The sequence below is a fragment of the Lepisosteus oculatus genome, chromosome 22 (assembly GCF_040954835.1).
Source record: "Lepisosteus oculatus isolate fLepOcu1 chromosome 22, fLepOcu1.hap2, whole genome shotgun sequence".
Taxonomy (NCBI): Eukaryota; Metazoa; Chordata; class Actinopteri; order Semionotiformes; family Lepisosteidae; genus Lepisosteus; species Lepisosteus oculatus.
The window spans coordinates 1,323,348-1,333,755 of record NC_090717.1 but is presented as its reverse complement, the minus strand read 5'-3'; the positions used below and the strand labels follow the sequence as shown (position 1 = coordinate 1,333,755).

Sequence of the window (10,408 nt, the reverse complement as noted above, 5' to 3'; positions counted from 1 at the left end):
TGATTTTTGTGGGGGGTATCCTTTTGCAATTCGGATGCGGCTGCCTGTACGCTTTGTTAATCATCCTGCCTTTAATTTGTCCTAAACCTCCTTTTGCCAGCTTCGTAATCTGTTCAGAATGCCGTATTTTGCCTTGGTTGTGATTTATTGTAGGAAGGGGGTTGCTTTTCCGAGCGCCTAAACCACAGAATGACACTTGATCACTCAGCATTTATCCCTGTCACTGTCAGAGCAGGGGCAGGGAGAGAGAAATGGACTAGTGAAACTAGGCCAGCGCAAGTACACGCACTGACTGGTTCCCTCTGCCACGTAGCCAACGTTTTCCTTTTCAGTCCTTGTAACACCGAAACAGACCCTCAATCGTATTCTTGTATTCCCGTTTTTCACTGAGGGGTCCAGAGTTCCAGAAACCTCTAGGGGTCCTCAGAGGCTCTCAAGGGGTCCTCCTAGGGAGCACAGAGGCTTTGATGGAGTTGATTCCACTGTCAAACTGAAAATGATTCATTGATTTGACTGGTGCTTTTATTCAAACTAGCATGCTGTCAGTATACAGTTCTTTCCAGGCCCTATGCAGACTTCACAACCCGGGGTAGCGAGGAAATACTGGGGAGAAAAGCATGCAGGATTCGGGAATAAAAACAGGGGGGCGTGTCCAAGGAGTGCTGGTGGTCGGGGAAGGTGTAGCGAGGCAAACAATCCAGAAACGAGTCCAAAGAGTAGTCCAAAACTAGGCAAATGTCCATGGCCAGGTGATCCATCCAAGATAGGAGATTAAAAACCAGAACCGGGTCGGGACCGGCAGGGGGAACAGGAACAGTAACTTAAAAGCATAACGGAGCCAGACGCATCCAGGTCCTGGGCTCCCATGATACGGGAACCAATGCAGAGCCCGGATTAGTGTCAGCATCTGGCTTTTAAGGGGGAACTGAAAAGGGGCTGGAACCAAGAACAGGTGCGGGGAATGAGGCAAAACAAGGAAGAGCTGGAGCGCCCTTAAGAGGAGGGGTTTGTGATCGTGACACATTCATTTGGACCCATTTTACCCATTTTGCTGGAGCGACACACCTCTACTTAAGGCTACAGCACCAGTGACCACACCTGGGATTTCCGGGTACGAGATCAGGCTGAGCCTGAGCCGGCACCCCAGTGGTCATCATCTCTTCGTAGACACAGCGACTGGCCCATACAGTAGCCTGTTGCGGTTGTATTGTCCGTGAGCGGTCATTCGTCTTGGTTTGAACAGGGGGATCCTTGCCAGCCTTCAACAGAGGGCCCCATTCCCTCATGGGGAAGTTCATCACCTCCATTTAGATCGGTCCTTCACACGACCAGCCCTGCCTCACTCACAAGCTGAGGATTTCCTGTCCTGTCCTTCTTCTTCCCCTGAGCTCCGTCCGCTGCCTCCAGCGCGTCTACAAGAAAGCTTTTTATCTTTTTCATTTTTCTCTTCAGCTGTCTGCTTTTCCAATGAAAGCAGGGTAGTGCACCTCACATCAGGGCGCCCAGGAAGGTGTTATTAGGTGCTCTGAGATTTCCTTTATTTCACTTGCAGAGTGAATTGTGCATTATTTATACCCTCCGTACCACGCTCTTAATAATTGGGCACAAATGAACTGTCATGGCCCACTGTCTCCATTCAGCCTGTTCCCTATCCCTTGTAGGGAACATGGCGCCCTGGGCCAACCTGTAGTTTGGTAGTGATGCCAGGGACTGGGGTTGGGGTGGTGCTCTCTTTCAAGGATCTGAGGTATGCGAACCCACCACATCACGAGGGTGTGGGTATTCACTTCACACCTTTTCCACGTTTGCGGTTTTCATTGGATACCCTGTCCCAAACCACCCCATCGGGGGAACACATTATTTTACCCAGGAGGCAGAGGGATTTTTCACCACCCACTGCCCAGCAGCAAACCCGGTCCTGCCTCTCTCACCCTGTGTGTTCAGGCTGGAGCAGAAGCTGTCACAGGAGCTTGTCCTCCTCCTCCTCACTGCCAGCTGCAAGGAGAGTCGTGCGTCTGTGCTGCTCTGAAGGTCCATCTGAACTCACTTCTATCAGAGTAGCGTTTCTGTTAAACCTTTCCTTTCACAACCAGCTCTGATCTCCATTTTCTATGGGGAAGTGGGAGGAGACATATTGAGATAATGGCTGTGAATGGTACTCAATTCTATTAATATTATTATAAACGGAAAATCTCTTTTATTATAACAACACACAACAAAATATGCATTTGCTAGTAATGTAATAGTCATGTAAATGCAGTAGTGCAAATTCTGTTTGTAATAATAATGATGCTCTCGCCATTTTAACAACACTGTTGAATGATGCTTCAGGAGCCCAGTGTCCACTCAATAAAAAGAGCTCTTCAAGGTAAGTCTTCAGTAATGCAGGCCAGCCCAAGCAGGGGGCTTTAAAGAAACAGTAGCAACCATATTTATTATCCTTATTGATTTTACAGTTTGCATATGGTGTCTAAAGTTCCAGTGTGTACAGGAAACACATCTGCCTGAAGTAGACACGTAACTTTGAGAATTACCCTGGAGGTTCTCCTAAGCCGGTCCAGTTCTGTCGAGGTTAATGCCCTCGAGGCGGTTCTGGGGCACGAGGGAGAGCCTGAGCAGCGCCAGTCCCAATGCCAGTCCGGGTGCCAAGCAGCGGCCCAACAGGAAGCACGCCTCGCCATCGCTGTTTATTAGAAACGGGAGACGTCCACTCCCATCCTGCCCCTTAAGACGAGATGTGATTAATCTCAGCTCAGCTGCAGGCTGGCCCATTTTTCAGGTGTACCGCGTTAAAAACTCAAGGCTCGTGTCCTCGAGGGGTCTATGGGCATCTCCCCTCGGTATTTATTGATATTCTGTTTCCCCAAATACAGCCCAATTTGTCTCCACTGTCACATCCGGCTCTGGCCTCTTGGCAGCTTGGCTCTGAATCGCGCCATGATTGATAGGCTATCTCGCCACCTGTGTCATCAATAGATTTTTCATCCCGGGGAAAAGATATTTTGAAGAACTGTAATTGCCTTCCCCTGCTGCTAATTGCTCCATTCGCTAGGTGGACTAATAAGTGAAATGAATCCCCCTTTTTTAAAATAAATTGCTCTTTAACCGGTACGTGGAGCAAGAGCCAGGAACTCTGCTGCCTCTTATCTGCCTTCATTATGTTAATCCACTTGTTTTGTCTGAGATGAGGTGTAAAACTCGTTTGTTAGCACTTAGCCCTGAAGTGAGCATTCTGCTTCTGAATCGTAATTGTCTGTGGTATTTTTATATTGTGTTTCAGCATCGTGGCCAGCAGACAGTAAACTCCTTAACCCTTTGATCTTGGGGGCTTCAGTGTAGAGTGGCTGGATGACATCACAAGATAATTCAACCGAGTGGCCCTCACTCACCTTCTGTCTGGGGGTCTCAGTGTGCAGCACATTCATTATGTGCCCAGGCAATTAATTATCCTCTTCAGCCGTCTGCTCGACCTTTATTACAAGTGCAATATGTCTTTCTCCCCAGATGCACTGTAACAGAAAGGGGAATGTTCAGAAGGACAGGCGGGGAGCTGCGTCAGCATGCGTAGGCTGCAAAGGAACAAGTAAGAGGTTTATTCCGTGCTAAAAAGAGAAGAAAGAAAAACAACGTTTCAGCCGTGGAGCCTTCTTCGGGTGTGAGAAAGACTGGGCAGTATCCAAAGGTAATGTAGCGGGAGAACAAAGGCTGGGAGAGAGGAGGAGCGAGAGGCGGGAGCAGGGGACAGAAAGAGAGGCCAATCAGGAGGTGTGAGGTCAGGAGAGGTGAAGAGAGGTGTGAAATGAAACCTCCAATGAATAGAGAGAATTTAGAAGAAAAGTAGTCTGTCGTTAAGAGAAGGGGGAAGGTGTGAAAGAGAGCAACACACAGGGGTCGTTACACAGGGATAGGGTGTCAGTATAACAGGGGTGCAAAACCAGTGAAGTATTTACACGAATCCGGGCGATCTCACCAGACTGTCCGCCTGTTTTGCAGTGGATCAGCTGCACTGGTCAGCAGCTTTCCTCGTCCCCGCCCTGACCACTACTACTCCCATCCTGCCCCTCGCCGCGTACCCCAGCCAGGCGCTCTTCAGCCGCAGCGCCGGGCGAATGAGCTACAATCCGAAAGGACCGGCGCGCCCTTAAGAGGAGGGATTATGATCGGGACAGAAACTATGACCAAGAGTGGTCACATGGCCTGCTTTTCCAGGATCAGTTTGATGGTGGATAAATAAATCCAAAAGACCAAACAAACACTCGAAACCTAAACCACAGTAAACAAATATTGGACAGACTATACTGGAGTGCGTTCCAGAACCCAAAACTCCACAACCAGGTTTCCCTGCTCAGTTGCTCACCGTGACATTCCCTAATACAAGTGGACGCAAATCTTTATCTGGGAAGGGGAAGACTGTTTTCATGGAATAAATATTCTCGAACGTAAGCTCCCACTCTTTACTGATGCTAAACAGAGCCTTTGATTGTTAGATAAAATGCACCCAGTGCGAGTAAGAGAGACCGATTTCAAAGGAGATTTTCAACTGATACGAAAAATACAGCTGCTTTCTCCAAATTTAAGACGAGCGCCCAGCACCTGAGCTGGGTTTGGCTCACCAAAGAGGAATAAAAGTGTTGAAGTTTGTCGCCCACACTCCTGTCTTCCTGTTTCTCCTCCTCCTTAAGTCTTCTTCTCCTGGGTGATCAATCGTTTAAGTACAGTGCTGGTCACATGCACTTGGCTGGTGTGGTCCAAGAAAATAACGCTGTTGAATATTTGGTGACTCCACTGAGTGTTTCGTACGAAGGCACAGTCAACATCCTATCCCGCTCAATCTAACAATTTGTAAACACCTCATCCATGAGGGACAAATTCAAATAACCTGCGTGTTCATCTTCAGCACTTGGCAGTATAAAATAATTTCTGTTATACTTCAGTGGCAGAGAAAAACGTACATGTTTTACCTGTGCTTCTGTTTTGTGTTGCTCTGAGCCCACAGTTAGGGGAATATAAATTCTCAGTGCTGGCAGTAATATGGATTGTTAATAAACGTCAGACGTGATGCTGCAATAAGACTGTGGTGGAGTGCAAATGTGCTCAGATGTTAAAACACTGAAATGTTTTTATACCTGCTGTTGTTGATATTATTTATCCTAATGATGGTGAAATAAATCCCTTATCTGTCAACTCTTGGTATGACAAAACACAGCCCCCCTGCAGGCCTAATCATGTGAAGCTAAATTGGAATCTACAGCTCGAGCTATTTGGCATGCTATCAGATTGAACTGTTTCAGATGCAGAGAGGAAGATGGAATAAAGCTCTTTGAATCCCAATGCTTTCAAAAAGGGCCGTGAGCTGTGTGAGGCTCTCCCCTCCAGATGGAAACGCAGTTTGGGTGATGTGTGATGTGGATCTGGAAGTAGGTTGCATTTTCACAGGACGCAGCTGCACAGAGCCCGGGAAAGGTTCAATTCGATTCAATTTATTTTATATAGCACCTTTCACAACAAGGTTGCCCCAGGGTGCTTAACAAAGCTGTGTGACAGTACACGACAGAGAAAAAGCCAGAAGACAACAGAGGAGAGGAACCAAAAACTCCTCTGTAAGGGATAAAGAAACCTCTGGGGGTCCAAGGTCAACTGGCTGCCAAGCCCTCTGGGCATGCTAACATTATACAATTTTAAAAAAGTACTAAATGTGGAGTATTAAGTCTTCCATCGTATCCTTCTGTGTGCCAGTACTCCATGCAGTTCGCTGTAGACCAGCAAATCCTCCTAAACGAATGCTGTATTCGCGGAGTCCCTCTTGGATCCATGGCAGTGATGCAGCATCCAACTCAGATGGTGCCCAGCTTGGCACGTCATGCATGTTTTGTGTTGAAACTGGATAAGTTAAAGGGTTTTTTCATGCGGAGGTTCCCAGTTAAGACTATGCCACTCGCTGTGTCTCCCCAAGCAAGTTTCTCAAGCTTTTTGTGCTCCGTCCTTCAGCCGAGACTCTGTAAAGCACTTTAATGTTGCTTTTGGAAAAGGCTTGCCATCCTTGTGCTGAATTATTGATTATGGGTCAAAGAAAGAAACCAGGTGCTCCTGCTCCCCAAGAAACTCGTACAAGTGAGGCGAAACACTGTGCTGTATTGATGTCCTTAGTTTTTTCTGTGCTGTTGATTTAGCAAAGGCACAGCGCAGTTCTCCTTTCTGAATCCCAGTTCATGCGTTGCCCTGAATTATCAATCCCAGCTCCAGTTTCTCTCCTATCTCGATCCCAGATCCAGTGTCTCTCTCCTCTCTTGATCCCAGCTCCATCATCTCTCCTATCTCGATCCCAGCTCCAGCGTCTCTCTCCTCTCTTGATCCCAGCTCCAGCGTCTCTCTCCCATCTCAATCCCAGCTCCAGTGTCTCTCTCCTCTTTCGATCCCTGCTCCTGCGTCTCTCTCTCCTTCTCGATCCCATCTTAAGATCCCGATCTTAAGTAGTTCAGGTGGGGACCTGCGTCAGCATGCATACACTGCAAAGGAACAAGTAATAGATTTATTTCATGCTGAAATAACTCGCACCAACCTCACACCTGAAGAAGGCTCCACGGCCGAAACATTGTTTTCTGTCTTCTCTTTTCAGCAGGGAATAAACCTATTACTTGTTCACTTGCCCTTTAATGTTCGGACAGAACAGGGGCTTTGTCTTCCAGTCCAGTAGGGGTCTGGTGGATGTGTTTGAGTCAGGTTAGGTTTTCTGCAAGTTCCTGTTGGCTTGGGGATGGGGTGGGAGTTGACGTCACGTGTCTGCTTCCACTGTGCTCAAGCTGTCTGTGTTCATGGAGGAGGCACTGTCTTACATGGGGAATAAAGCCTGTCCCCTGGTCTCCTGAGTTGTTGCTGTACTCTAAGGTCAACCCTCATATTCCATTCCCCTTCTGTTCCACTATCTGAGAATGACTGTTCTGAGCACGACTCAGCTCCCACGGCTGGGTGGCTTGACATTTGTACATGATCTAGTGACAGGCAGCTCGGAGATGGAGGAGAGATTTCTGATGAGACAGGCCCACCGGGAGTCCCAGAAAGACAGGAGATAGACAGCCGTGTACAGAACCTGGATTAACCTCCCTCGGAGATGAAGGCATTTTGTTTTTCTTTTTTTATATATACATCCACTTCGTATTGAAGGGGCGGGGGGGAGCTCTGGATGTTGCTCAGGGGGTCTGAAAAGAAATCCTCTCAAAGGCATCCTGTGCGAGTCCCCAGCCTCCGTCAGCGAACACAGGCACCCAGCTTGGAATCAGGATTATGGCACACGTCTGAAGATCAATGAAAAAAGACAACATAAGGCGTTGAATTCCCATCCTGAACCTATTTGATTTCCGTTAAAATACATCCCATCTGGGTGCTCCATTTGATAGTTTTAGGCTCCTCTTTTGCTTACTGTGGTTCTCCAACCAGCATATATTCCACTGTGATTCCTGCCTTGTTTACCGATTTGTTCCTTTGTCTTCCCACAACCCTAAATGACTCAGGCTTTTATGTCTTCAGAGGGAGGGCCTGCAGACCCCTGTTTAATGGCGCGTCCATGTCAGGCTGATATCACAACGTTACAGTGCCACTGTCATGATGAAGCTGATGTCACAATAGCTCTCTGTCGCTTAATTCACTCTTGAGTTAAGGAGAGCGTCTCTCCCTGAAAAAATCCCAGGAGCTGCCCGAAATCTGAGCATTCCCAGGACACCAACGACCCCACCTGGACCCAGTGATGCTCAGCCAGTGGTGATCCCCCCCTAGAATCCTGAATCTGGCGTGTCTCAAGCAACTTCCCACGTTTCTCAAGATTGAGGAAGGACCTTTTGATGTTTTTAAAGCTTTTTTGTTCGTTTGTTAATGTTGTTGCAAAGAGTGTGCATATCCAGCCTGACTAAATTCTGTGCAGATCGCAACGTCTGTTCTATAAACTCCAGAGATGGTCAGACAGGCTTTTAATATTTTAAACACTACAAGATTTTCCAGATGCTGTTAACAAGCCAGACTGTCCCACAAGCTCCCTATCCTCTCAGTGCTCTCTCATTCTTCACTGAACATTTTACCACCCTTTCTGAACAAGGAGCGAGCCGACATAAAAGAGTTCTGTTTGTTTTAAGATGTGTTCTTGACTTTTATGATGTCACAATAGCTCTCTGTCGCTTAATTCACTCTTGAGTTAAGGAGAGCGTCTCTCCCTGTGTTTAACTGCTTGACACCCTAGAAACTAACAGCACCCTTGGGAGACACTGTGGTCATTTTGGTCTCTCAGTCAGGTTTGCTGCTTGTGTGCTTTTTCCTGTCTCTCTTAATTAAATCGGTCGTTTCAGTGTCTTCCCTCAACACATCACACCGCTGGGTGAGTAACGAGTTGCTTTTTGCTTTTTAAAACACAAACACAGCTGATGAAGGGGGTGGCAAGGAAAGGTGACTTTATCATGTTGTGTGTTTTCAGTTCTTCTGCTCGCTGTTCTCCACCTGCTGTTTTGGCCCTGTCCAGCAGGGGGAGTGTCAGTGTACTGCCCCACTTAATCAGGCAAGCCTGAAATTAAAGTGTTGAGGATACCTGAAGAACAGGGATAACAACATATGGGACCAACAGCCAATTATGCAATGTAAAAATCGAATACTTCTGGGATGCCTATTAGAAAACTCAGGGTCTAAGTGCCCCGATCTATAGGAATCTCATTTCTTGATGAGTATTTAATGCTGCTGTTTACGCTGGGGATGTAAGAGCTGGTTAATCAGCCTGCGTACCCTTTAACGTGCCCACTACATCCATATTTGAATTATTCAGAGATTCCTTAAAGCGTTTCTTGTGTTTCTGTGAATAATTGAAGATGCAGAGAAACAGGTAAGAAAAAGAAGGCAGTGATAAGGCCTCAAATAGAGCATTAAAGAGGTCTGGCAGGCAAAGCTCTGCTGGCCGATCAGTAAATATTAGATGCAATTCTTGCATTCATTTGTAACTGGGCTTATTGACAGAAGCTCTGACTCCCGAGAGCTGTTGAGAGAAGGGTTTCTTTTCCTTGTTAAATTGTTCTGCACGGCTCACAGTAATAATAAGAGACCGCCATTCTCGAATTGACCAAAGAGAACTGACTTTTGAAAGAGCCCCCATCTGCGACTGTGAAATTGTCATCTTCCAGTAGCGCTCCAGCCCCTATCATATGAACGGCCCACATGAGGTTGCTGTTCTGCATGCTGCAAGACGCCAAGCTGATGAGTTTGTGCCTGCTCCAAATTGTGCTTGGTGTGGTATAGGTGGCTGGGTTTGCTTTGCATTACCATTGTGGGGAATCTGTTCAGCTCAACATGATAGAGCTTAAATAAGAGGACCCCCTAAACTGGGAACTGAGTAATATACCACAATTAACTTTGTGTGAGCTGTTGTTAGAATTTCTTTTTTGCTTAGACAAGCTGAGGCTGTTGGTGCCACCTGTCTACCTTCATTTGTGGGGGTGACAGATCCAGGAGCGCTGTTTGAAACTTAAATGCAGTAATATTTCCAAAGCAGATCTGACATTCTCGGTTGTTGTGGACACCGTCGCTGCGTTGGTTGGGAACCCACAGCCGATCCAAAGTGACGTTCTTTTGACAAAGGGCGGGGAGTGCTCACGTTAACTGTTCCAGAACAGACCAGTGTGTCTGCCGAAGTAAACCCCGCACAATCCGAAGGGACAAGGCCTCAGGTGTAACAATGGCTCTGTCGGACTCTCGGTGATCTCCTGACTTGTGTGCACGCAGAGACTGGCTGCCGGATCTGGATTAGTGTGTTCCTGAGTGGAGCATGGCAGTACTGCAGTGCCTGTTCAGTGCAGGGCAGCTCCACACTTCCCACAGGCACTTTCTTATCTAGAGGCTCCCGGCGGTGCGGCCCTAATTACATAACTACTTAGTTAACTGGCTCCTTAATTTAATGAATATGTTAAAAAAAACAAGAGGAGAGGAAACAGTGTTTGACAATTTTAATTATTTCTGCTCTAGTGAAGTGACTCAGCGTTGCACTGCCTATTTGTTTTTTGGCTTTCTCTTTATGACAGGGCTCCTTGCTGGATCCTGCGCTGAGAGACTCCCCGTCCGCCTCTCGCAAGAGGGCTCAGGAGGCCCCGTCTTTGCTTGTGACCTTTCTCTGGCAGCAGCTAAGTCTCCCTGCTTTGGAAGTGAATGCTACAAGAGATCCCACTCCTGCAGAGGGATGGGAAGTTCATCCCCTATCCCCTCTGGAAAACCGGGCTGGGTTTGGGCTGTAGGTGTTTCAGAGCTCTGCAGCTTGTACCCCACTCTTCCTGCTGTACAGGTGAGAAACAAGTAATAGGTTTATTCCATGCTGAAAGAAGAGAGAAAACACAATGAACTCTCTTTTCAGCATGGAATAAACCTATTACTTGTTCCTTTGCAGACT

General features: G+C 47.3%; 1 long non-coding RNA gene across 1 annotated transcript; it reads left to right on the top strand.

The window, feature by feature from the left end:
* The first annotated feature begins 2,723 nt into the window (after window positions 1-2,723).
* Window positions 2,724-4,648, top strand: LOC138224500 (uncharacterized). The gene is made up of 2 exons (XR_011182999.1): window positions 2,724-3,583; window positions 3,994-4,648. It is a non-coding gene; the product is annotated as an uncharacterized lncRNA (long non-coding RNA).
* Window positions 4,649-10,408: the final 5,760 nt, after the last annotated feature.